This window comes from Tasmannia lanceolata, unplaced genomic scaffold (genome assembly GCF_043159265.1).
Source record: "Tasmannia lanceolata isolate RefF3 unplaced genomic scaffold, GAP_Taslan_0.1 ptg000006l, whole genome shotgun sequence".
Classification (NCBI taxonomy): domain Eukaryota; kingdom Viridiplantae; phylum Streptophyta; class Magnoliopsida; order Canellales; family Winteraceae; genus Tasmannia; species Tasmannia lanceolata.
In genome coordinates this window covers 27,143,307-27,169,902 of record NW_027518683.1, presented here as the reverse complement: position 1 = coordinate 27,169,902, position 26,596 = coordinate 27,143,307, and the positions used below count along the sequence as shown (strand labels likewise).

At 41.0% G+C, this 26,596-nt stretch overlaps 1 long non-coding RNA gene across 1 annotated transcript in view; it reads left to right on the top strand.

Moving 5' to 3' along the window:
* Positions 1 to 424: 424 nt before the first annotated feature.
* LOC143878532 (uncharacterized) overlaps positions 425 to 26,596 on the top strand; it is a 37,720-nt gene continuing 11,548 nt past the window's right edge. The window contains exon 1 of the long non-coding RNA XR_013251007.1: positions 425 to 1,306. This is a non-coding gene — a long non-coding RNA (uncharacterized LOC143878532). The remainder of the gene's footprint in view (positions 1,307 to 26,596) is intronic.

Below are 26,596 nucleotides of genomic sequence, written 5' to 3'. Positions count from 1 at the left end.
AGAAAGAAGAGAAAACGAAACAGAAAAAAAGAAAATAAATCTTATAGGCAGTGAAGAGATAAAGAAACAAAGTTCAAAATATACTGATTAGATAAAAGATATGATTACCGCCGTTTTCCCACTCAGAAAGGAGTACTCGAATCCCTACTAAAGAAGTACTCCTGGAAGACTACCAATGCATGGAAATGAAGAGTCGTCAACCAGAGGGGCATGAAATTCTGGCCACACTGATAGATACATTCCATCGGTCTTCGCTCGTCGACCAATGAAATATGGGGGGCAATGTTTACGCTCATTTTTGGGATTTAATCGGTCATAAATGGCCGAATTAACAAGTGACAGTCCACGTGGACTAAGTCAACAGAATTATATGCCATGATGGCACTTAATGGACATCTAGGAGAACGTGCATGTACTAGAACCCATAGAGGTGGACATTTATTGAAGATTTCACTAGAGCATATTCATCTTAAGAGAGAACATCAGTAGTATGGGACCGAATCCGCACGCTGCTTTCTGTTTGGATTGACTCAAGGATGTGGCATGGTCGTTTCCAATCGTTGGTCACCCATGATGCATAGTTACCAAAAAGTTTCCCTCTCAGAAGAACATGGGGTAATGAGGAGTGGTTACCAAAATAAAGCTATACAATGAGGTATCATTTTCCAAGAAAGAGGTCCCAGACCAAATTCAAAACATTTATTAGCGCTTTAACTTTACTTTTTCAGCACTTGTACCCTTTTACTTTCCGTAGTTGTAGCTGTACCCGGATTAAGGAAGCAATGCATTCATCTTCTCAGCTCTGGGGAATTAAAGCAATGCATTCCCCAAAGTTTCAATTTAAAACTTTGGGGAATTAAAGTCTTTGGGAGAAAACTACTTGTGATGGGAATCTGGTTCAAATCAAGGAAGGTTTAGTGCTTGAATTTCAGCTCTTCTTTCTTGTCTTATTCTTCCCTTGTATATTGCAAGGTTTTTATTCCTTCCTGTGCTGTAATCGTGACCGAGCATCTTAATTGTTGTCTCCCATCTCTTGTCCTGAAATTTCATCTAATAATTTCCTGCAATTTGCATGTGTGGTAAGTAGCCCTAACTCCTGAGCTAAATTCATCTAAATTTTGGGTAAAACAATCAGAATTGAAGACGAATATCTGCTAGAAGCTTGTCAAGGAGCTGATCTTAGCTGAAATTTAAATTGATGAAGTTCAGATATAGATCAGACCATGAATCAACTTTCAAAGCCTCTGTTGATTGAACTCTCTTGTGTTTAAAGAGCTGATCTACTTTGTTTCATCAGATCTACAAGGTAGATGATTTCTGCATGTTGAATTTTCAAGGAAAATTGATTACAATTGTTATTTTCTACAAGTTAATCTCATATCTGTAAAGTCCTTCCCATTTTCCTTCGAGATTAGAGAATTTGTTGTTAATCTTCTTTCTTGAGTCCGATGGATGACTTTTCTCATGTGGTTATTGGTGTAACAAGGGTTTGGAATTTGTAAAAGTTTCAAGAGGACATAATAGTTCCTTAAAAGCTGAAGGACTGAATCTTAACAAGGCTCCATTTGGAAAATTTTCTACATGGAAATTGTAGAAAATTTATCGAAGAAACGTGCTCACAACCGAAGGGGGTTGGGAGACAAAGAAGAACATACTGCGCAAAGAAATTCTTCCATAGTAAGAAAGAGATCATTCATGTTTTCCTTCTTTTAGGTGGATTAGGTAGATAAATAGAACTCTCCCTCAATCTTCTGTTATGTGTTTGAATACTGATGAGCACCTAGTAATTGATATTATAACTACAGGACTGGAGCCATAGTTAGGTGGGGAACTTATAATGCGTCTTTGATTGCTTATTGGAATCGCTATTCACATTACTTTGTTTCGATAAATGGTACTGTCTGTAAATCTACTTAGTTATTATCCCCATTGTCAGATTTCCCGCCATCTTCTCATAGTTAAAAAAACCGGACTAAAACTTCTCTAAATGGAAATTGCTATTTAAGTTATGTCAATAAACAAAATTCCCTAACATATTCACAGTTCCATACATATAATTATATTTTAATTGATTCCTTCTGTTAAGCTTCTTAAGCTTTCTTGGAAATCTTTCCTTCTTTCAACACCCCCTCCTCCCCTTTCATGTCTCTATTTTGATTGATGCTTTTGTCGAACATGAATTATACATGCAACAGCAATGCTTCTCGGGTTGGGTCGGAGCCTTGCTCGGATTGGCAACACTTACTCTTCGGAGTCTCAGTTCCTCGAAGAAGAAGCATGCTATTGAAGATGACAAGTAAGCACGTGCCAACATCGGAGAGGACTGCCACCCACACGAGAGGGTGGCCGGAAATAGCCAATCCGACGGGGGCGGCCTTTGTAATGATTGATAATCCGATATTCTCGATTATCTTTTGGCGCGTCCTACGTGCGAGCCGGATGGCCTGTGGTGCCTGTTGAAGTATAAATAATTAAATAACACTAACTCTAGCAGCTTAAGCTTTTGGAGAAATTGGTTGTTTCACATGGTATAAGAGCCCATGAGAGGGAGTGTTGAATTGAAGATTAAGTAACACCAACTATGTTCAAGCATTTGGAGAAATTTGTATTTTTCACATTTTATCAGAGCTGTCACCTCATGGCAGGTTCTGGTTTCAAAACCCAACAACTCTTTGATATTTAAAATCCACGTGTATGGCCAACCCAAAAGTAGGGCCACAAATAAGGGGGAGTGTTCGAATTATATATGATTAAATAGCATCAATTCTAACAGCTTAAGCTTTTGGAAAAATTGGTTGTTTCATAGTACCTTCCGAATGTCGTTAGACATTAGTGTTACATGTACGGTTTCAGTGGCGACTGCGGAGCCAGAGATGCCCATAGAGATACCAACATCGGCCGTAGCTAATGCCGGAGCGTCATTCATTCCGTCACCGACCATGGCTGTTGGCCCTGTTTTCTTGAGCTCTTTGATGATTCTCACTTTCTCTTCCGGCAGGAGCTCTGAATGTACTAGCTCTATTGCTTGCTCTAACTGCAACACACACACGGGCAAATGCTATTTAGTGGTATAGTTATAATTCATTTAATATATTAGTGAAATTACAAATGATCGTAACCATCCAATTTGAGGGAACTGTACTTAGACTGGTGTTGAGCATACCTGATCATGAACATGTAAGGCTGCTGCATGGCTGTCTCCAGTGAGCATGGCGGTTTTGATCCCCAACGATTTCAACTCGTTAATAGCTTGTGCAACCCCAGTTCGACACGTGTTTGAAGATTGAAAATTCCCACTACCTTCCCTTCCATCACCACGTATCCTACTGTGAGTCCGTCCTTGATCCCCTCTCCCATTGGACCTAAAATGAAGGAATAGTTCTCTTAGGATTCAGAAAGAATAGCAAAAAATAAATGACAGCAGCCATGAGCTTTGATGATGCTCAAATCTGTCCGAGCAATCGGACGTACAGGCGCGACAGTGTCAATCCCGCCTGATGTCAACTCTATCCGTGACCTGCGCTGACGGACAACAGGTTGGGGACCACAAGGAGTTTGAACTCCATAGGACCCTTCGACCGACGCTCAAGTCAGTATTGAGATCAACTGAATGAGAACTTGGCATAGCAAAGGCAGTGCGTTACCACACACGTGGTGAGTTGGTTTGGTAGGGAGGTGATCCCTTTGAATGGAAAGGAGGGTCCCCTTTTGTAGGAGGTTCCGTTGTTCCAGGTTTGATGTAACGGCGGTATGGCACAGAGCATATCGCTGGGGAGATCTTTGTGATGTGGTAGAGCTTTTCAAGTCAATGGCGATGCATCATATCAGGATATGGTGACACCATTGTTACTGATGGAGACAATTCGGGGGTTCTATACGGGCTAGATCTTCCGCAAGTGCTGATGGGTGATTGTGGCAGGTACAGATCTCCATGCTACGCTCCTGCTCGTGGCGTGCTTGGAAAGTCGGGTTGGGTGCTTTTCTTTCTCTTGCCATGTGTCATCATCGGAGGGGCTTCAACAATTTTTATCTCTATCATATAAGCCCCCCACTTCTTGTCTTGTTAGATTATCTTGTGGCGTAAATCGACCATGACGCTTGAGGTGCCGGGGTTTGCCCTTTTCTCGAGATGTAGAGTGGGGTTGTGAACCGAAGCGGCACAGCTAGTGGACATTTCCTCATGGTAGGAGAAGGGTGAGCAACGTCGTAAGCATGGGAAGTTGTTCCTTGTCTAAGGTCGTCCACGTGTCGCAATGTTTAGAGAGATGCGACTCTTGCAGTAAATGCTGCTTGGAGATTTCAAGGAGACAGATGGGTCTATAAATGGAGTTCTTCGGCTTCTCCTTCAGGCGTCCTTTCCTTTAGGTCTTTTCTTCTTCCTTAGGCGGAGCCGAGGGTGATGATACCAGATGAGGGGGAGACACATGATGGAGAGGGTGTGTTCATGCGGAGGGGAGGCTTAGCTTCCGGAAGAATGGAGTCTTTGGGTAAACAGGCTTCGCTCTTGGACGAAGAAGGAGATCTGTCTTGAGTTTTGACCGTGGTGAGGAGAGTTACATCGAGTTTCAACCATGGCGTCGAGGCGTGGGTTGGCTCGGGGTGTGCATCGAGCATGGCTCCCACGGGTTCCGGCTACGGAGGGGCTTCTTCCATCCCTATGGGTTGAGGGGGGCGGGGAGGTGGTGAGCTCGCTTCGGTGATTCTGTCTGGACGAGCAGTGTGGCGGCCAGACGTCTCTAAAGAGACCATAGTGTTGATGGCGATTCGAGGGCGCCCAAGCCGCTAGAGGCCCTCGTGCTAAGCAACTCCTCAACTTTAAGGAAATGTCGGCGTGGCATTTTTGGATGATGGAGGAACGGTGGTTGGCGTCGCTGCCTTCTTGGAGACATCAACCATGGGGAGCTTGGAGCAGCAAAGAAGGAGAGGATCCTCACGAGGATTGGTTCATCTCAAGGGAGGGGGTCTCTGTTGCTATTTTGTATTGTCGTCCAGTCCTTGAGTCTCAACCGTGTATGTAATTTTTATTTCTTTATAAGAAAGGCCGAGAGCCTTGTTTGTATAATTTTTTTCATTTTTCTTGAATTGCAGAAGAAATCGAAGGACACATTCGTATAGCCTGCGAGATATTTTGCCCGTCTAGGCCGTGAAGCTAAATCATATGGCGAAGAATGCGAGGCTAGGCTCTCTCATCTAGGCTGTTGAAGAAATCCAAAGACCCAATCGTCTAGTACGCGAGATATTTCGCTCGTCTTGACCGTGGAGCAGACTCATATGTAATTTCTTGAGGCTAGGCGCTGATAGAAATCCAAAGGATGCATTAGTCTAGCCCGTGAGATATTTCTCTTGTCCATGCCGCGAAGCGGAATCAAATGGAGAAGCTTGCGAGGATAGGCGCTCTTGTCTAGGCTGTTGAGAAATCGAAGGACGTATTCGCCTAGCCCGCGAGATGTTTCGCTCGTCTAGGCCACAATGATGAATCATATGGCGAACCCCTTGAGGTTAGATGGTCTTGAGGTTAGATGGTCTCGTGTAAGCCCAAGGGTCTACTCTCCAATCTTGTTTTGATGATTCTAAACATAATTGATTGTGTTTTTTGAATACTAATCAATTTGCTTTGAAGTGTTGTGTTTAAGATAGGATTAATCATTGAAGAAACCAACACTCAACTCGGTCATGCTTGAAGATATACTCAACAAGAGCCAAAGGAGCTAAGTCAAGCTCACATCTTCACTCAAGCAAGCATCCAAAGATGGAAGATCATTTGAAGACCAAAGCTAAAGAGGGATTGAAGATCACATAGGTATCATTGTACATCCTCTCTCTTTAGGTTCTCAAGTCAAGGCAAAGTATTTTCAAAGTGTTTTTCAAAATGTTTTTCAAATAACACTTTAAGAACTTCAACGGTTTAGTGAATGATTATGCGGTGGACCAACATGTTGGGACCCTCATAAACATTCCAAAATTATCATAGGAGTCAAGTTCCAAAAGCCAAAAATCACACAAAAATTAAAGGTAAAATTTCCAGATTTTTTAGGCTTCTCGGAACTCCGAGATTTTTCTCGGAGCTCCGAGAATGGAGCTCGGAACTCCGAGAGTTCCCTCGGAACTCCGAGAGTTCCCTCGGAACTCTGAGAAATGGTCCAGTACCTTCTGGACAATTTCTCGGAACTCCGAGAAATTTCTCGGAACTCCGAGAAATGGTCCAGTAGAATTTATTTTGTTTCTGGCCGTTCTCTCGGAACTCCGAGAACATTTCTCGGAACTCCGAGATTTTCTCGGAACTCCGAGAATGGTTCTCGGAACTCCGAGAACCTCGCGACAGACTAAAAACTAGCCGTTGGGATTCAAATTAATTTTTGGTTTTTGATATTTCCACCCCCAAACGGTCATATTCTTTGGTGTGGCTATATATACAACATGTAGATAAGTTTTTCTCCCTCTCTTGATTTTTGAAAAACATCCTTAAGCATCAAAGAACATTTGCAATCCATTTTTGCTTGAGTTTTTGTTTTCTTCCCAAACTTGCCTTTCACTTGTGAATCTTTTGAGTTTGGATATCTTAGTGCTTTCACTTGCAAATCACCATCATTGAAGAGCAATCAAGGATCTACAAAGAGCATCAAGCTTTCAAGAAGAAGCCAAGCTATTCTCTTCCATATCTTGTATAGGTGGCTAGGGCATTCCTTTCTTAATTCCCTAGAGAGCAACCGCTTAGAACTCGGCGGAGAAGGAGAGTCTTTGTAAAGGTGTAAGGGCATCCTTGTTTAATATCCCTTGGATTTGTAAACGCCTCGGAGCCGGGCATCGTGGAGGTCTCCTATAGTGGAATCCCTCAAGTGCGACCTTGAGTAGAGTGGAGTAGGCCGTTGGCCGAACCACTATATATCGGTGTGTCATTTCTCACTCTTGCATTTCCATTATTGTTTGGTTTGGCATTTCATTTTGTTTGTCAATTATATTTGCACTAACCAAATATTTAATTAAGTGAAGAAAATTCCAATTAGGGTTCATAGGTAATTTTCAAAAGGCCTAATTTTAATTTAAATTCAATTCACCCCCCCTCTTGGTTATTTCAATTGGTATCAGAGCCTCGTCTCTATTTTTTTGAAAACCCTAACCGGTTTAGAGTAAAGATTCAAAAATGGCAAACTACCCTCAACACCATGAAGGTTATTCAAACACTAGGCCACCCTATTTTGATGGAACAAACTATGGGTTTTGGAAAACCAAAATGAAAATCTTTTTAACCCAAGACTATCAAATGTGGAGAGCAATTAATAATGAATATATTTTACCCACAAGAAATTTAAATGATTGGACCGAAGCCGAACAACAAGCTTCGAATTATAATGCCAAAGCCATGAATTCTCTCATTTGTGCTCTATCTCCCAGAGAATTCAATAGAGTATCAAATTTGAATTCGGCTAAGGAAATTTGGGACACTCTAGAAGTCACCCATGAAGGAACCAATCAAGTTAAAGAATCTAAAATGAACCATCTTTTTCGGCAATACGAACTTTTTCAAATGACACCCTATGAAACAATTGCCGACATGTACACTAGATTCACCAATCTTGTAAATGGATTAAGGGGACTTGGAAAACAATTTTCCAATAGAGATTTAGTAACTAAAATTCTTAGGTCCCTACCTTTGTCTTGGGAATCCAAAACCTCCGCAATCACCGAAGCCAAGGACATGAACACTTTGAACCTAGATGAACTTATAGGGTCCTTGATCACACATGAAATGATTTTCAAAACAAAAGCACCCGAAATCGAAACTAAAATCGAGAAAGGAAAAGGAATTGCTTTTGCTTGTAATGTAGGTGAAAGTGAAGATGCAAAGGAAGACATCGAGGATGAAGTAGCCCTCCTAACAAGAAGGATCAAATTCTTGCAAAGGAACATGGGAGGCATGAGAAATAGAAGGACAAACCCTTCATTCAAGAAGAAAGAAGAAGTTGGTGATGGATCTTCTCAACCCCGATGTTACGGTTGCAAAAAGCTTGGACACATTCGTCCGGATTGTCCACTCAACAATGAACCAAATTCAAACAACCGCTTCAAGAGAAGAGAAGGCAAGAAAGGAATGTCCGCCACATGGGATGAGGAGATTGAAAGCGAAGGCGAACAAAATGATGGGGAAGATTGCCTATTAGCAAGAAATGTGTGCTTCATGGCCTCAACAAACGACAACAATGAGGTAAACACTTTAAATGATGTCATTGTCTTACAAGAAGTCTTAGATTCCTTACAAAGTGCAAATGATGAACTTGAAATTCAATTTGATAAAATTGCATCACTTGAAAATTCTCTTGCTAACATGACAAAAGAATTTGGTTGGTTAAAAAAAGATCATGAATTTTTAGATGATGAAAATGAAAAATGCAAAGTAGAAATTCATGAGCTAAATGCTACCATTAAGACTTTGAATGAAAATCGACAAAATCTTTCTATTGAAAATAACAAACTAAAACATGAAAACGGTAAACTATCTTTTGAATATGTTGAACTCAAGAAACTCTTTGAAAAATTTGAAAATAGTTCATTAAAATTGGATAAACTTGTAAATCTTCAAAGAATGTCAAGTGACAAAAGTGGACTTGGACATAGATGGAATACCACAATATCTAACTACAAAAACAAACTTGAAAAGACTTCTTCTAGTAGTACCAAAATTTGCTTTTATTGTGGATTGGTAGGTCATTATAAGGTTGCCTGCTTGCATGCTAAACAAGATAAGATCAAATTGAACTCTAAAGTGAAAACACATGAACATAGCAAGATTAGGAAGATTTGGGTACCTAAGGGATCTCACTTGCCTATTCCTATGTAGGTATGCCTTAAAAGCCACAACAAGAGGAACACATGGTACCTTGATAGTGGATGCTCTAGACACATGACCGGAGATCTCACTCAATTCGCATCCCTATCACTCAAGGATGGTGGAGAAGTTACCTTTGGAGATGATAAGAAAGGAAAAGTCAAAGGTGAAGGCACCATAGGTAACTCTACCTCTCCCATACATGATGTACTCTTTGTTGATGGCTTGTCCCATAATCTTATTAGCATTAGTCAATTATGTGATAATGGTTTTGAAGTTGTCTTCAATCCCGATAAATGCATTGTTAAAAATAAGATAAATGGAGAAGTCAAATTCATAGGTTCTAGAGACAATAACATTTACACAATTGGACTTGATGATCTTAGACTTCAAAATGTAACTTGTCTTAATGCCATAAGTGAGGATTCTTGGCTATGGCATAGGAGGTTGGGTCATGCCGGAATGGATCTCATTTCGACCCTCTCCTCAAAAGAAAGTGTTAGAGGATTGCCTAAGTTCAAATTCATCAAAGATCACATTTGTAGAACTTGTCAACTAGGAAAACAATTAAAAAGCTCATTTGCACCTAAAAATATGATTTCAACTTCCTACCCCTTGGAGCTACTTCATATGGATCTTTTTGGACCAATGAAGACAAGTAGCCTTGGTGGAAAGAGGTACGTGTTTGTAGTTGTGGATGACTACTCACGATTCACTTGGGTCATATTTCTAGGACATAAAGATGAAACTTATGAAAACTTCCTAACATTGTGCAATCAAATTCAAAATGAAAAAGGTATTGCCATCTCCCACATTAGAAGTGATCATGGAACGGAATTTGAAAATGTACACTTTGACACTTATTGTAATGAACATGGCATAAAACACAATTTTTCCGCACCTAGAACACCGCAACAAAATGGAGTAGTAGAAAGAAAGAATCGTACTCTCCAAGAAATGGCTAGAACAATGTTGCATGAAAATGATCTCCCTAGATATTTTTGGGCGGAAGCGGTTAGCACCGCTTGCTATATCATAAACAGGGTATACTTAAGGCCAATCTCTAAGAAAACACCTTATGAGCTTTGGAAAAACTTGAAACCAAATATAAGCTATTTTAGAGTGTTTGGATGTAAATGCTTCATTTTGAACATTAGAGATAATTTACATAAATTTGATAAGAAGTCGGATGATGGAATTTTCTTAGGGTATTCTTCTCATAGTAAAGCATATAGAGTATTTAATAGGAGAACCCTAGTAGTAGAAGAATCCATGCATGTGACATTTGATGAAAGAGAGCCAACACCTCAAGAAATGCCACATGATGAGGATGAACCCATTGAACATCTTTTTCCAAAATTGAGTGCTCCTCCTCATGCATCTACTAGTCATACACCACCTAGTGAGGAAGTAGAAAATGAAAATGATGCCTCATTACCTAGGGATAGGAGAACATTGGTTGATCATCCTGAATCCCAAATTTTAGGTGATGCCACATTGCCAGTAAGAACTAGATCATACTATCGTAGTGTGAGCAATAATTTGGCGTTCCTATCCGAATTAGAACCAAAATCCATCAAGGAAGCAGAAAAGGATGAACATTGGTTGATGGCCATGCAAGAAGAGTTGAGTCAATTCGAAAGGAACAAGGTATGGAGGCTAGTACCTAGACCTAGTGATCATCCCGTCATTGGCACAAGATGGGTGTATAGAAATAAATTGGATGAAAATGGAATCATCACTAGAAACAAAGCTAGGCTTGTAGCCCAAGGGTACAATCAGGAGGAAGGAATAGACTATGATGAGACATTTGCTCCTGTTGCCCGTATGGAGGCTATTAGGATACTTTTGGCATATGCATCTCATAAAGGTTTTAAACTATACCAAATGGATGTCAAAAGTGCCTTCCTAAATGGCTATATCTAAGAGGAAGTGTATGTTGAGCAACCTCCAGGTTTTGAAGACTTCAAACATCCAAATCATGTCTTCAGGCTTGATAAGGCTTTATATGGATTAAAGCAAGCTCCTAGAGCTTGGTATGAGAGGCTTTGCACTTTCTTGGTAGAAAAAGGATTTGAGATGGGAAAGGTGGATAAAACTCTGTTTATCAAAAGAGAACATCAAGATATCCTCCTTGTCCAGATTTATGTGGATGATACCATTTGTGGCTCAACTAATCAAAAATTATGTGATGAATTTGCAACTTTAATGAAAAATGAATTTGAAATGAGCATGATGGGAGAGTTAACCTACTTCTTAGGACTCCAAATTAAACAATACAAAAATGGAATATTTTTAAATCAAGAAAAATATACAAAGGAGTTATTAAAGAAGTATGGCATGGATAGCAGTAAAACATCAAGAATTCCCATGAGTACTACTGCTAAGCTAGAAAAGGATGAATTTGGCAAATCTGTGGATCAAAAATTGTATAGGGGTATGATAGGTAGTTTGCTCTATTTGACAGCCAGCAGACCAGACATTATGTTTACTGTCTGTCTCTGTGCTCGATTTCAATCAGATCCTAAAGAGTCTCACCTATCGGCAGTCAAGAAGATCTTCAAGTACCTAAGAGGAACTCAAAGTCTAGGACTGTGGTATGAAAGATCATCCTCCTTCACTCTCATCGGATATTCAGATGCAGACTTCGCTGGATGTAGAGTAGATAGGAAAAGCACTAGTGGGACTTGCCAATTCTTGGGTAAATCACTTGTTTCGTGGTTTAGCAAGAAGCAAAATTCAGTAGCCCTGTCCACAACAGAAGCAGAATATGTGGCAGCTGGAGCTTGCTGTGCTCAAGTCCTATGGATGAAAAGCACATTGATGGACTATGCAATTAAAATGGACAATATTCTCATCCAATGTGACAATACTAGTGCTATAAGCTTAACAAAGAACCCCATACAACACTCAAGAACAAAACACATTGAGATTAGGCATCACTTCATTAGAAATCACTCACAAAAAGGGGATATTTGCTTAAAATATATCAACACTGAAGATCAATTAGCGGATATCTTTACAAAACCCCTTAGTGATGATAGAATTTGCTATATACGAAGTGCCTTAAACATATGGAGTGCAGATCAAGTTAAAGAAATTGCCAAATAAATACTTTGTGCCTTTCACCAGCTTATCTCTATAGTATTTATATATATATCATCTTTGTTTGGTAGTATCTGCATGAATGAGATGTCCAATTTTTAATCCTAAAAATCACTCAATTGGTACTCTTAGCCTTCTTAGTTTTCTAAGTCGGAGAGGTACTTTCACTTTAATCAAAATATCTAACATTTTGACACATGTCAACATCTCGATCATGAACAGGTATATGTGCATTACTTGGTTATATATTTTCTTATACCATAAGCATAAATTCAGGGGGAGTTATCCACTCCAAATTTTTTTTACGCCTTTTCTGTCGATGACAAAAGGGGGAGAAGGTTTTAAATTGATTATCTATTCAATTCACTACATGCACCACATGCTTAAAATTTGTATCAATTATCTATGTGCATATATTGAGGGGGAGTTCCAGTATTCACTTGCTTATTATGTCACTCCACACACCTCATAATCAATCTTGTTTGTCATCATCAAAAAGGGGGAGATTGTAAGCCCAAGGGTCTACTCTCCAATCTTGTTTTGATGATTCTAAACATAATTGATTGTGTTTTTTGAATACTAATCAATTTGCTTTGAAGTGTTGTGTTTAAGATAGGATTAATCATTGAAGAAACCAACACTCAACTCGGTCATGCTTGAAGATATACTCAACAAGAGCCAAAGGAGCTAAGTCAAGCTCACATCTTCACTCAAGCAAGCATCCAAAGATGGAAGATCATTTGAAGACCAAAGCTAAAGAGGGATTGAAGATCACATAGGTATCATTGTACATCCTCTCTCTTTAGGTTCTCAAGTCAAGGCAAAGTATTTTCAAAGTGTTTTTCAAAATGTTTTTCAAATAACACTTTAAGAACTTCAACGGTTTAGTGAATGATTATGCTGTGGACCAACATGTTGGGACCCTCATAAACATTCCAAAATTATCATAGGAGTCAAGTTCCAAAAGCCAAAAATCACACAAAAATTAAAGGTAAAATTTCCAGATTTTTTAGGCTTCTCGGAACTCCGAGATTTTTCTCGGAGCTCCGAGAATGGAGCTCGGAACTCCGAGAGTTCCCTCGGAACTCTGAGAAATGGTCCAGTACCTTCTGGACAATTTCTCGGAACTCCGAGAAATTTCTCGGAACTCCGAGAAATGGTCCAGTAGAATTTATTTTGTTTCTGGCCGTTCTCTCGGAACTCCGAGAACATTTCTCGGAACTCCGAGATTTTCTCGGAACTCCGAGAATGGTTCTCGGAACTCCGAGAACCTCGCGACAGACTAAAAACTAGCCGTTGGGATTCAAATTAATTTTTGGTTTTTGATATTTCCACCCCCAAACGGTCATATTCTTTGGTGTGGCTATATATACAACATGTAGAGAAGTTTTTCTCCCTCTCTTGATTTTTGAAAAACATCCTTAAGCATCAAAGAACATTTGCAATCCATTTTTGCTTGAGTTTTTGTTTTCTTCCCAAACTTGCCTTTCACTTGTGAATCTTTTGAGTTTGGATATCTTAGTGCTTTCACTTGCAAGGATCTACAAAGAGCATCAAGCTTTCAAGAAGAAGCCAAGCTATTCTCTTCCATATCTTGTATAGGTGGCTAGGGCATTCCTTTCTTAATTCCCTAGAGAGCAACCGCTTAGAACTCGGCGGAGAAGGAGAGTCTTTGTAAAGGTGTAAGGGCATCCTTGTTTAATATCCCTTGGATTTGTAAACGCCTCGGAGCCGGGCATCGTGGAGGTCTCCTATAGTGGAATCCCTCAAGTGCGACCTTGAGTAGAGTGGAGTAGGCCGTTGGCCGAACCACTATATATCGGTGTGTCATTTCTCACTCTTGCATTTCCATTATTGTTTGGTTTGGCATTTCATTTTGTTTGTCAATTATATTTGCACTAACCAAATATTTAATTAAGTGAAGAAAATTCCAATTAGGGTTCATAGGTAATTTTCAAAAGGCCTAATTTTAATTTAAATTCAATTCACCCCCCCTCTTGGTTATTTCATCTCGTCTAGGCTGTAAAAGAATCCAAGGATGCATTTGTCTAGCTCGCGACATATTTCTCTCGTCTAGGCTGCGCAGTGGATGGGGCCGGAGGCACTGGCTGCCCAGTGGATGGGGTCGGAGGCACTTCCGAAGCATTCTGGCCAGTTCATGTAAGGCATTTCTGAGGTCGTAGGTCCTTGGTTGGATGATCCTTCGTGTCTTTGCATGCTGCTTGGCGTCCCTATTTTTTTTTTTTTTGAAATAGCGATTTGCATTAATAAGAAAAAATGACAAGGGAGCACCCGAGAAGGGGCAACCCAGAGAACAAAAACAAGAAAGAAACAGAGAAGAAGAAGAAAAGATACAATAAAAATATTACGGGGGAAGATGATCAAACCAGAGAATACTCTCCCTCCCAACTCCCTGCTTGGCTAACCCATCCGCCTTTTCGTTTGCCGACCTCCAAACGTAATTAAAGACAATAGCAGAACCTGCAACAAAATCCTCAATTTCATCAAATAACGCCAAAAATCTCCAAGGAGGAGCTACACCACCCTTCAACCACCGAATGACATTCAATGAATCCCTTTCAACAATGATATGGTCTAATACTTCTCTACTCAACTTCTTGATCCCAAAATAGGCAACTTTAACTTCCACCTCAGAAGAAACACACACACCAATAGGACCAGAAAAAGCCCAAAGAATCTCACCAAACTCATCACGGCAAAGACTGCCCACCCCCGCTGGACCCGGGTTTCCAAAACAAGCACCATCAAAGTTGATTTTCAACATTCCTAGCATCAGAGGCTCCCATCTTTGGACTATGTTAATTTTCCTCTCAGTACTAAAGCACACTTCCCTCCAATGTTCCCAAAGATCAAAGGCCGATACAAAAAGAAAGGATGGATAACATCTAACCCATGATATGACCAATGCTATAATCTGCATGTACAAATAATAAGGTGATTTGGCCAAACCCTCAAACACCCTAGAGTTTCTTTCCTTCCAAACCACCCACCACGTAGTTAGCCAACATACATTCCACAATAATTTCCCTCTCTTTTTCCATGGCATAAACCCCCACATACTCAAAAGATTCTGAATAGTTCTAGGGAAGACCCAAGTGATTCCAAACCTCAGAAAGATACATCTCCATATGATCCTGGTGAAAGAACAGTGCATGAACAAATGATCCACAGATTCCCCATCATTAAGACAAAGAGGGCAGTAATCAATTAGCAACAACCCACGGTTTCTCAAGAAGTTAATAGTTTGTATCCTTTGACGACAAACGGCCCAACCGAAGATACTAACCTGAGGTGGGCAATGAAAATTCCATACCTTTGCAGAAAATGCAGGAACAGAACGAGGCATCGAACCATTATAAAAAGATTTGACAGAGAAAATGCCGGATGATTCCACTGTCCATATTCTTTTGTCTTGACCCCCACGTTTTACATAGCACTTATTAAGGAGCCGCCGCAACCGAGATTTATCCTCACTTTCCCACTCAAAAAGGATTCTTCTAAAGGCAGGACAACATATCAACTTACCACCACTACGATCAAAACATTCACAAACGAAGGCTTCTTTGTTAACAGCCACCCGATACAACCTAGGGAACAAGATCCCTTAACTGCTCCTCTTCACACCACACATCACTCCAAAACTTAATTCTATCACCACCATAGACCCTGAACCTCACCTTTAGATTAAAGGAACAAGCTAATTTCAAGATATCTCTCCACGCAGTCAACTCCTTTTTCTTATATTCGTCCTTTGATTCCCACCCACCCGGAATACAGCCATACTTACTACAAATCACCTTAGCCCATAAATTAGACTGCTCTTCCCCAAATCTCCACAACCATTTCCCCAATAAGGCATGGTTAAACTCCCTAAACCTCCTGTCGGAATATGTAACTTGCCTAAGGGCATTTAGGACTTTGTACATTCCTTTATGTTTTAGTATAAAGATATGAGTCAGGGGGAGATAACCCTAACTCATTTTATTTTCTCTGTCTAAACTTTCGTCTAACATGGTATCAGAGCTTTAGGGTTTTCTGATCCCTAGGGTTCTCCAGCAGCCTCCATCTTCTCCGCCACCCCCTGCCGCGAAACCCATCTTTTCCTCCTGAGGAGGAGCCGTCCTCCCTCCGAGCCGAAGGCACCAGTCCCTCCCTCCCTCCCTCGTTCTCTCTCCTAGCCGAAGGTACCAGACCCTCCCTCCCTCGTTCTCTCTCCGAGCCGAAGGTACTAGACCCTCCCTCCACACATTCTCTACCCAAGGAGGAAATTATTTTCCAAGAACGAGGATTTGCACCCCCCCAAAATTTTCTAGGAAAATATTTTCTCCCCAGCTTGGAAAACTTTTTCCAGGACCGAGGATTTGCACCCCCCCCAAAATTTTTCAGAAAAATATTTTCTTCCCAGCTTGGAAAACTCTTTCCAGGACCGAGGATTTGCACCCCCCCAAAATTTTCCAGGAAAATGTTTTCTGACCCCCCCCCCCCCCCACACAAAATCACTTTCCTAGAAATAAGTTTCCGTGGCTGTGTTTCGCCTCGGATCAAAAAAAAATTTTTTTCCAGCCCCCAATTTGTAGGTTTTCTGGTAAGCCTCATTCTTAGAGCCGTGTCTAGCTTTCTTGGCCTACCCTAGTTTGCCCACCTATTCTGTTATTCGTCTTGGTTTGGATTGTCTGTTTCTTTCTTGCTTGTTATGGAGGAGGTGCTTGACAATCCTTCCGCAGGAATGGCTCCTGGTGTTCGTTCGACACCCTCTTTGACGTCTTCTTCGTCATCATCTCTTTCTGTGGATGGATCATTCCCACATATCACTACTATTAAGTTGGATGGGGCAAACTATGTTACTTGGAAAGCAGCCGTCGAGAAGTATCTTATTGCCCGTGGGAAAGCACACGTCATTCGTCGTGATCCTCCTCCTACGACGGATCCCACTTTTGATCGATGGGAACAGGAGGATGCTCTTGTTTGCACCCTTCTGTGGCAGAGTATGGCCCCTCACGTCTCTGGGCCCTTGATGCTCCTGCCTACTGCGAAACGGATATGGGATCAAGTTACTCTTCTTTACTCCGGTGTGGCAAACATTAGTCGGATCTGCTCTACCTATTCTGAGTGGGTGCGTTTCCGCCGTGGTGATCTTTCTCTTGCCACCCATTACAGCCAATTCGTTGGCCTCTGTCAGCGGCTTGATGTTTACATGCCGCTTACCACGGATCTCACAGAGGCTGCCCGTCAGAGGGATCAGATCCGTGTTGTGCAGTACCTTGAGAGTTTGGGTCCAGAGTACATGCATCTTCGTCAGCAGATTATCGGTTCTGGCGCTATTCTTTCCCTTACTGAGGTTTACTCCAGCGTCCAGCAGTGCTCTCCTGGTGATCCACTGATATCTGTTCCTATTGATGGTTCTGCTCTCGCGACCTATAATGGCGGTACTCGCCCGCCTCGTGGAGGAGCCTCCTCTGGTCGTGGTGGTGGTCGTACCGGCCGTGGTGGTGGTCGTTCTGGTGGTGGCCGTGGCCGTTCTTTTTGCACTCACTGTCAGCGCGAGGGACATTATATTGACCATTGCTATACCCTGCATCCCGAGCTTCGTCAGGCACGCTCGGCTCACATGGGTGCTACTACTGCTTCGGTTTCAGATTGCGCTCCCTCTGCTTTTGTTCCTGCACCAGCTGATTCCACCTATACATTATTCCGTGCCGATTATGAGGAGTTCCAGCGTCTGCGGCTCAGTTCTCGTCCTCCCTCTGCAGGTTTAGCCCAGCCAGGTAGTTCACCCACTACCCTTCTATCTAGCTCAGGGTCATGGATCATTGACTCTGGGGCATCCAATCACCTGACTGGTAACTCTTCTCAGCTTCATTCTTTTCGCTCTTTCTCATCTCCCTCTCAGTCTATCACCCTTGCTGATGGGTCCACTACACCTATCACTGGTGTTGGTCATATCTCCCCTCATCGTGCTCTTACCTTATCTTCTGTTTTATGTGTCCCAAAATCACCATTTAGTTTACTTTCAGTTAGCCAAATTACTAAGTCTCGTCATTGTTCTGTCTCATTTTTCCCATCTTACTGTTTGTTTCAGGATCTCTCGACTGGGAAGACGATTGGAACGGGTTGTGAGGTAGATGGACTCTATCGTCTTGACTGCCGGCCGCCTACTGTCTTACATAGCTCTGTGGATACATTTCAGTGGCATTGTCGCCTGGGGCATCCTTCACTTCAGCGGCTGCAGTAAACTTCTCTGGTTCCCGGACCTTTTTCTAGTTTTCAGTGCGAGTCCTGTGAACTCGGGAAGCACTGTCGTGTGTCGTTTCCGTCCCGGATCATTAGTCGAGTGTCTAGTCCATTTGAATTAGTCCATTCTGATGTATGGGGACCCTCTAGGGTCGCGTCTAGTACTGACTTTCGGTATTTTATTGTGTTTATTGATGACTTCTCACGCATGACCTGGTTATATTTGCTTAAGAGTCGATCCGACGTGTTTTTTGCTTTTCGCACATTTCATTCTGAAATTAAGAATCAATATAATTGCAATATTAAATGTCTTCGTACTGACAATGCTAGAGAATATTTTTCTGATACTAATGGCTTTCAATCCTATCTCTCCCAACATGAGATTTTACATCAGTCTTCATGTGCGTACACCTCTCAACATAATGGGGTTGCTGAGAGGAAACTTCGTTATTTGCTTGAAGTAGGTCGCACTCTTCTTTTTCAGATGAGTGTTCCTAAGGCATACTGGAGTGATGCCCTTCTCATGGCGTGTTTCTTAGCAAATCGCCTTCCTTCCTCTGTCTTAGAGGGTGCCTCTTCTTTCGAGATTTTATCTCCTAGTAAGGAACCGTTTCCTCTGACACCTCGTGTATTTGGATGCGTTTGTTTTGTTCATCACCTTGGACCTGGCCGTGACAAACTCGATTCCCGGTCTGAGCGTTGTGTCTTTCTTGGGTATTCCCGTACGCAGAAAGGCTATCGTTGCTATAGCCCTCGTCTGCGTCGCTGGTTTGTCTCAGCCGATGTTACGTTCTTTGAGTCTGAGGCATTCTTCCAACATGGCGCGGCATCTTTCACCCCTTCTCTCGAGTCCGAGGTCTCGCTTCCCTTACCAGGTCTTCCTGCTTCTCCTCCGTCATCTCCTATTTCCGTGCCGCCAGCTTCTGCAGCTTCTACTTCTTCTGCCACATTGGAGAAGCCAGCTCCACCTAAAATTACACAGCAGTATCAGCGGCGCCAAGTTACAGATAGGTCTCTTCTACCTCCTCTCGCACAATCATCTTCTGAGCCGATGATCCCTCTCTCCCGCTCTCAGGTATCCTGGCTTGTCGGTAAACTTATATATCTCACGGTTACTCGGCCAGATATTTCATATGCTGTTGGAGTTGTCAGTCAATATATGAGCTCTCCACGTACTTCTCACTGGGCTGCGGTGACACAGATTCTTAAGTATTTGAAAGGGGCTCCAGGGAAGGGATTGATGTTCAAAAGACATGGCCATATGAAAGTTGAAGGCTTCTCTGATTCAGATTGGGCTGGTTCCCCAGCAGATAGACGGTCCACCACTGGGTATTGTACATTTGTAGGTGGCAATCTTGTTTCATGGAAGAGTAAGAAACAGGATGTTATAGCTAAGTCCAGTGCAGAGGCTGAATACAGGGCAATGGCACAGATAAGTACAGAACTTATTTGGCTACGTTCACTTCTTTCTGAAATTGGCTTCATTTCATCTTCTCCTTCGCAGCTTTATTGCGACAACAAAGCTGCAATATACATTGCCAACAATCCAGTCTTCCATGAGCGCACCAAGCATATTGAAGTGGATTGTCATTTTATCCGTCAAAGAATCCAGAAAAGAGAGATTTGCACTGATATGTTTACAAAGTCCTTAAATAAGTCAAAATTGAATGATATATGTAACAAGCTAGGAATGTATGATATCTACATTCCAGCTTGAGGGGGAGTGTTGGAATATGTAACTTGCCTAAGGGCATTTAGGACTTTGTACATTCCTTTATGTTTTAGTATAAAGATATGAGTCAGGGGGAGATAACCCTAACTCAATTTATTTTCTCTGTCTAAACTTTCGTCTAACACCTCCTAATGCCCAAACCTCCAAACTTCATAGGAACACATATATCGCTCCAGTTTACTAAAGAGATGCCTTTCTTCTCCTCATTTCCACCCCACAAAAATCTACGCTGGATCTTTTCAATACGCAAGGCAACACTAACCGGACACATGAAAAGAGACATAAAATATATAGGCAAATTGGCCAATACAGCCTTAATCAATACCAACCTACCTCCCCTAGACACAATATTTCTCTTCCAAGTATCCAACCTTCTCCCAATCTTCTCAATTATCGGTTCCCAAACAGTTTTATCCGGTTTACTAACTCCTAAAGGTAAACCAAGATAAGAAGCGGGAAGGTAATCAAGATCACACCCTAAAATTCCGGCCATCTCTAAAGCCTCAGCCGAGGGAATATTTAGGGCATACATTTTAGACTTGTGAAAATTTGATCTTTGACCAGAGATAAGTTCATAACATCTTAGAGAAGCTTTCAAATTGAGCACTTGAACCTTATGAGGTTCACAAAATAAAAGGGTGTCGTCCGCAAATTGTAAGTGAGATACCTCTACATTATCACCCCCTATTTTAAAACCCTTAAACATCTCCAGGCTACTACTACCTTTAGCCAGCAATCTACTAAGAATTTCTGCCATAATTACAAGCAAGAAAGGGGATAACAGATCCCCTTGCCTAAGAACTCGGGAGGATTTGAAAAAACCTTTGGGAGACCCATTGATCAGAACCGAGAACCACGCCGAGGATAAGCACACCCTAATCCATTGGCGCCATCTTTCCCCAAACCCCATTCTATCGAGTAACATATCTAAACACTCCCACTCCACCCTATCATATGCTTTTTCCATGTCCAATTTACACAAGATCCCTTTCAACCCAAGCCTGCGATAATAATCAATAGCCTCATTCGCAATGAGGGAACAATCCAAAATTTGTCTTTTGGCCACAAAGGCACATTGACTATTAGAGATAATCATAGGGAGCACTCTTTTAAGGCGCTCCGCTAACACCTTAGCTAAGATCTTATATAAACATCCCACAAGACTAATAGGTCGAAAATCAGAAACCTTGGAAGACCCCACAACCTTTGGAACTAGAGTAATAAAAGTAGCCCCAGTACCCTTGTCTAACACCATGCCCTGATAGAATTCCCTAAAGAAACCGACTATATCTTCCTTCACATATGGCCAACATGCTTGGAAGAATGCCAAATAAAAACCATCCGGCCCAGGAGCCTTATCTCTACCCAAGGAGAAAACCTCTCTCTCAATTTCCTCCTCCTCAAAAGGCTTCTCCAAAACTCTGCATTGATCCTCGTCTAGGCGCTTAAAAACCAACTCCTCTAGAGTCGGTCTTAAAGAACCATCCGACGAGTACAATTTCTTATAAAATTCCAAGATCACTTCAGTGATCTCATCCTTATCTATGATCTTTTCACCCTCAGCCTCCAAGAACTCAATCCTACTACCCCTCCTCCTAACACTAGCCATGGCATGAAAATATGTCGTGTTCTTATCCCCCTCCTTTAGCCATTTAACTCTCGACTTTTGTCTCCAGGATATTTCCTCATGCGTATACCATTCTGCTCCGCCTTAATTCTACCCAACTCCTCTCTCAAGTTGATGTTCCCATTCCCCTCACCCTCAAGAAAATTTATTTCCCCTATCCTACTCTCCAACCATCTCATACGATTTTGATCAAAGGCTCTTTTCTCTTTTACCCTTTCCCGCAACTTTTTCTTCACAAATCTGAGCTTACGACCTATTACCACATCTGAAGGCCCTTCCGATTTAAGAAAACTCCACCATTCCCCCAACCTTTCCTCCATACGAGGAGCTTGCAACCATGCAATCTCAAATCTAAACGGAGGAGGACCCCAAGATTCAAGCCTAGGATCTAAAAGAATAGGGCAATGATCGGACACCGAGTGAATCAAGGATCTTTGATACACATCAGGAACCAGATTCGACCAACCGGGACATATAAGAAACCGATCAATCTTGCTCTGACTCTCGCCTCTATTCCAAGTAAAACGAGCCCCAGCCAACAGAAGATTGGAATTGGAATAATAAAAGCTTTTGAGATGATCTTTGTAGTCGTAGGAGAAGTAGATGTAGTTGTATGTAGTGTAGGAGATAAAAGAGTTGTAGTTGTAGGAGAAGATTTGAAGAAGAAATGAGTTGTGAAAAAACAATGGTTAGAGGGCTATTTATAGCTTTTTGGGTGAAAAATGATGCAAAATGCCCTCCCAACAGCTATAAAACGGTCATAAAATGAGGGTAGAAGTGTAAAAAACAGTCCCCAACAGCTATAATGGCATTTCTGTAATTTTGGGATTTTTTATTATTTTTATTATTTTTATTGCAAATAACGAAAAATGCCCTCCTAACCATGGTTTTAAATTTCAACCGAAATCCGAAATTTCGGCCTACACCGAAATGGACCAAAACCGAAACGGTCATTTATTTCGGCCGAAATTTCGGAATTTCGATCGAAATTTTGGTTTTTCCGAAATTTGACCCAAAAAAACTGTTTTTTTATATTAATTTAATATTTTACCGAAATTTCAACCGAAATTTAATATTAAATAAAATATTTGTTTCGGGTTATGTACCAGATTTTGACCGAAATTTCAAAATTTCGGTTCGAATTTTGAAATTCCATGGTCCGAAACCAGTACCGAAACCGAAATTTTAAACCTTGCTCCTAACAACTATAAAACTGTCACAAAATGAGGGCAAATGTGTAAAATACACTCCCCAACGGCCATAAATGAATTTTTGTAATTTTTTGGATTTTTTTTGGAAAAAGACCAAAAATGTCCTCCCAACAACTATAAAATGGTCATAAAATGAGGGCAAATCTGTAAAATACACTCCTCAACGGACTTAATGGCATTTTAGTAATTTTTTAGAATTTTTTTGAAAATATTCCGCCTCTCCTGACCGTTCTGGCCGGATTAGGGCATTCTGCCAGGAATTCCGGTTTCCACCGGAATTCTGGCTTCCGCCGGAATTCCGGCTGGAACGACCGGCATCCAGACCGGAACGGAAAATATACCCATTCCGTTCCGGAATCCGGTCGGAACGGAGCGGAATTAATAACTAAGATAAGAATAGTTCCATCTCTTTTCCTATTAGAAAAATGATGCCATGCACTCTAATAATAGAGAAAACAAATCGAAACACCAGATCTGGACCCTTGAATTTCAGATTCCTTAAATCTCTAAATCTTCATAAAGTCCTCCCAAAATCAATAAAAACGAAAAATGATTAAAATTCAATTCATTTGAAACACCTGAAAGATATGAGCTATTCAAACTAATCATTTCCATATGATCAATTAGAGATGTTGCGTACAACTGATGAAGAGTTCGATTGAGATAGGTTTTCCTAAGATCTCTTGATGTTGTTTGGTTGTGGGATCAAGAGACCTTGACTCATTTGGATTTAGATTCGCTCTAATACCATGTAGATAGTGAAAAAGTAGAATGCAAACAGGAAGAAGAAAGTGAAGAAAAAAAGGAGAGGAATTTCGTAGGAATGGAAGTCAGCCTAGTTGAGCAGGCTCCATTCTTTTGTTAACTTGAGAAGTTATATGAACTTCCAAAATACCATCGTCCATATGTATAATCTCTAATAAACTATGTTTTTTTTTTAAGGTTGATTTCAATAAAACTCTAATAAACTATTAACATCACTAAAATGAGTACCCATATTTCAATAAGAAAAAATCTTAGATAGCCATCTTATTTTCTACGGTGTTAAATAGACAAATTTAGTAAATCTATTATCCATTAGGCTCTTATGACAGAAGGCTTTTGTAGGCAATCGGTGAAGACATCATTTGAAGGACCATTTCTTTGAGTCTCTCGAGATTAGGCGTCATTGTGGCTAGATGAATCCCACAAGCCATTTAGGCTCTCATCCCACAAGAAATTTCGGCCTGAAACCGAAGCATTTCGGTTTCAGTGGTGGCCAAAACTGACACCGAAACCGAAAGTTAAAACCTTGGACTCGAATTAAGCTACATTTTCAAAGGAGTTGTTGGTTCCTTAATTGGTGGAGGAAGATTCTACCATGAGGATTGCTTGAGCATGTAGTTTGAGTCCATCGATAGGTTTTTCTAAGATCGCTTGATGTTGTTTGATTGTTGGATCAATAGATCTAGACTCATTTGGATCTAGATTCCCTCTGTTACTATGTAGATACTGAAAGTAAGCAAGCAAAAAAAAAGAAAGAGAAGAAAAAACAGGAGGAATTTCGTGGGGATGTAATCAGCAGAGTTGAGCAGGTTCCTTTCTTTTATTAACTTAAGAAGCTATATAAACTTCCAAAATACCATTGTCTATGTTTATAATCTCTAATAAACTAAAAACATCACTAAAACGAGTAGCCATATTTCAAAAAAATAAAAAATAAAAAAACTTTGATACCCATATTATTTTCTACGTTGGTAAGTAGAGAGATTTAGCAATCTACTATCCATTAGGCTTTTTATCAGAATAGGCTTTTGCAGCCTCTCGGTGAAGACATCCTTAGGGGGACCATTTCTATGAGTCACTCCAGATTAGGCTTCTTTGTGGCTAGCTGAATACCACTAGCCATTTAGGCTATCATCGCTCAGCACTGGCAGTGTTTTTAGGAATGCTATGGGGGAAATTGTCAGATTGTGATCGATTGTTATCAAGACTCGAATGAAGCTACATTTTCAAGGAGTTGTCGGGTCCTTCATTGGTAGAGGAAGATTCTACCAACAGGATTGCTTGAGGATCTAGTCTGAGCCCATCCTATGGCGGTCAAATGTTATTTTGGAAGTATTTGAGCTGAGTAGAATTATCATCTACTCTCAATTTTCATTGAGGATCATTATTGGAGTGGTGGGCTCCTTAGCTGTGGTCTTTGTGGATAGAAGTTTAGAACTTCCTTTTTTGTAGTTATTCCTTGTGCATCCTTGCTATTTCTTTATGTGATTTTGCAGGCTTATCTCATTCCACATATTTTGAAGTTTGTGGCATATTTGTTGTGTTGTTTTTAAGAGAATTTGTCACTGCTATCCAATACAAAAATGGGAGATGATTTTTTCACGCCCCTGTATGAGGGATGCATCCCCCCCTTTTTGCATGATTTGAAGTAAAAAAGCGTTAAAGTTGCCCACAATTCACGTTAAAGGGGGGCGCATCCCTCATGGGAGGGGGGGAGGGGGGGAGTGAAAAAATCATCTCCCTACAAAAATTCATCAAAAGAAAAGTTGGAGTCTAACCTCTATAGAGAATAACAAACATCATGGAGGAGAGTATTGGTAGATGAGATGATGAATAGGTTTCTCTCTTTTATGTTCAGAGAAGAGCAATGCTTGAGGTTCCTCTTTAACTAAGAGGAGATTTTGAGAGAGGAGCTTCCTATTGTTCTCAGTTTTCCTTTACAAAAGTGCATACTTTTTTCTTGCTTGGGCGTCAAGCATTTGCCCCTCAATTGTTGTCGTCGTTCTTTCTTGTTAAAGTTTAGTATCATTCAAAGATGGGGAGACTTAAGATTGCCCCAAATTGGTTTGATCTACATTTTTCTCCATTGAAAGAGGTCTATCATTGTTTCCATTTTTTTTTGAGTGCATTGTTTGAATTTCATGATATGTTTGGAATACTCAGTAAGCAACAAGCTCCTTTTTTTTCTAAACTCAAAAAGAGCAGAAGAAAATTGGAAAAAATGAGCTGCACATGAAGTCCTTCTGACCTAATACATGCCTTAGTGTTACATACATAAGGGACATGATATGTCTTGACCAAGTCGATGTGATTTTGGTAGAGTCCTAGAGATCGTTTGGTCGCCAAGGCTGCTACCGGAGATAGCCCAAAATAGGGGGAGTACTCCGGATATCATGGAAGATATTTTGAGTACTCCGTCCAATAGGAGCGAGAATCGAAGAATTCAAATTGGACCTAAACCAACAGATTTAGGATGCAATCAAAGAGGCCTCAAAAGCAGCCAGCCCTTGATTCTCAAAGTTGGAGTCTTTCCATTGGTTTGACCAGATACCTGTTTTTTCGACTCTATTTCTTGGAAAACCACGTCGCAACCAGCAATGAAATTAGATCTATTTCCCTGCCCCCTCCTGAATGCCCCAAATTGGTTTGATCTACATTTTTCTCCATTGAAAGAGGTCTATCATTGTTTCCATTTTTTTTTGAGTGCATTGTTTGAATTTCATGATCTGTTTGGAATACTCAGTAAGCAACAAGCTCCTTTTTTTTCTAAACTCAAAAAGAGCAGAAGAAAATTGGAAAAAAATGAACTGCACATGAAGTCCTTCTGACCTAATACATGCCTTAGTGTTACATACATAAGGGACATGGTTTGTCTTGACCAAGTCGATGTGATTTTGGTAGAGTCCTAGAGATCGTTTGGTTGCCGAGGCTGCTACCGGAGATAGCCCAAAATAGGGGGAGTACTCTGGATATCATGGAAGATATTTTGAGTACTCCATCCAATAGGAGCGAGAATCGAAGAATTCAAATTGGACCTAAACCAACAGATTTAGGATGCAGTCAAAGAGGCCTCAAAACCA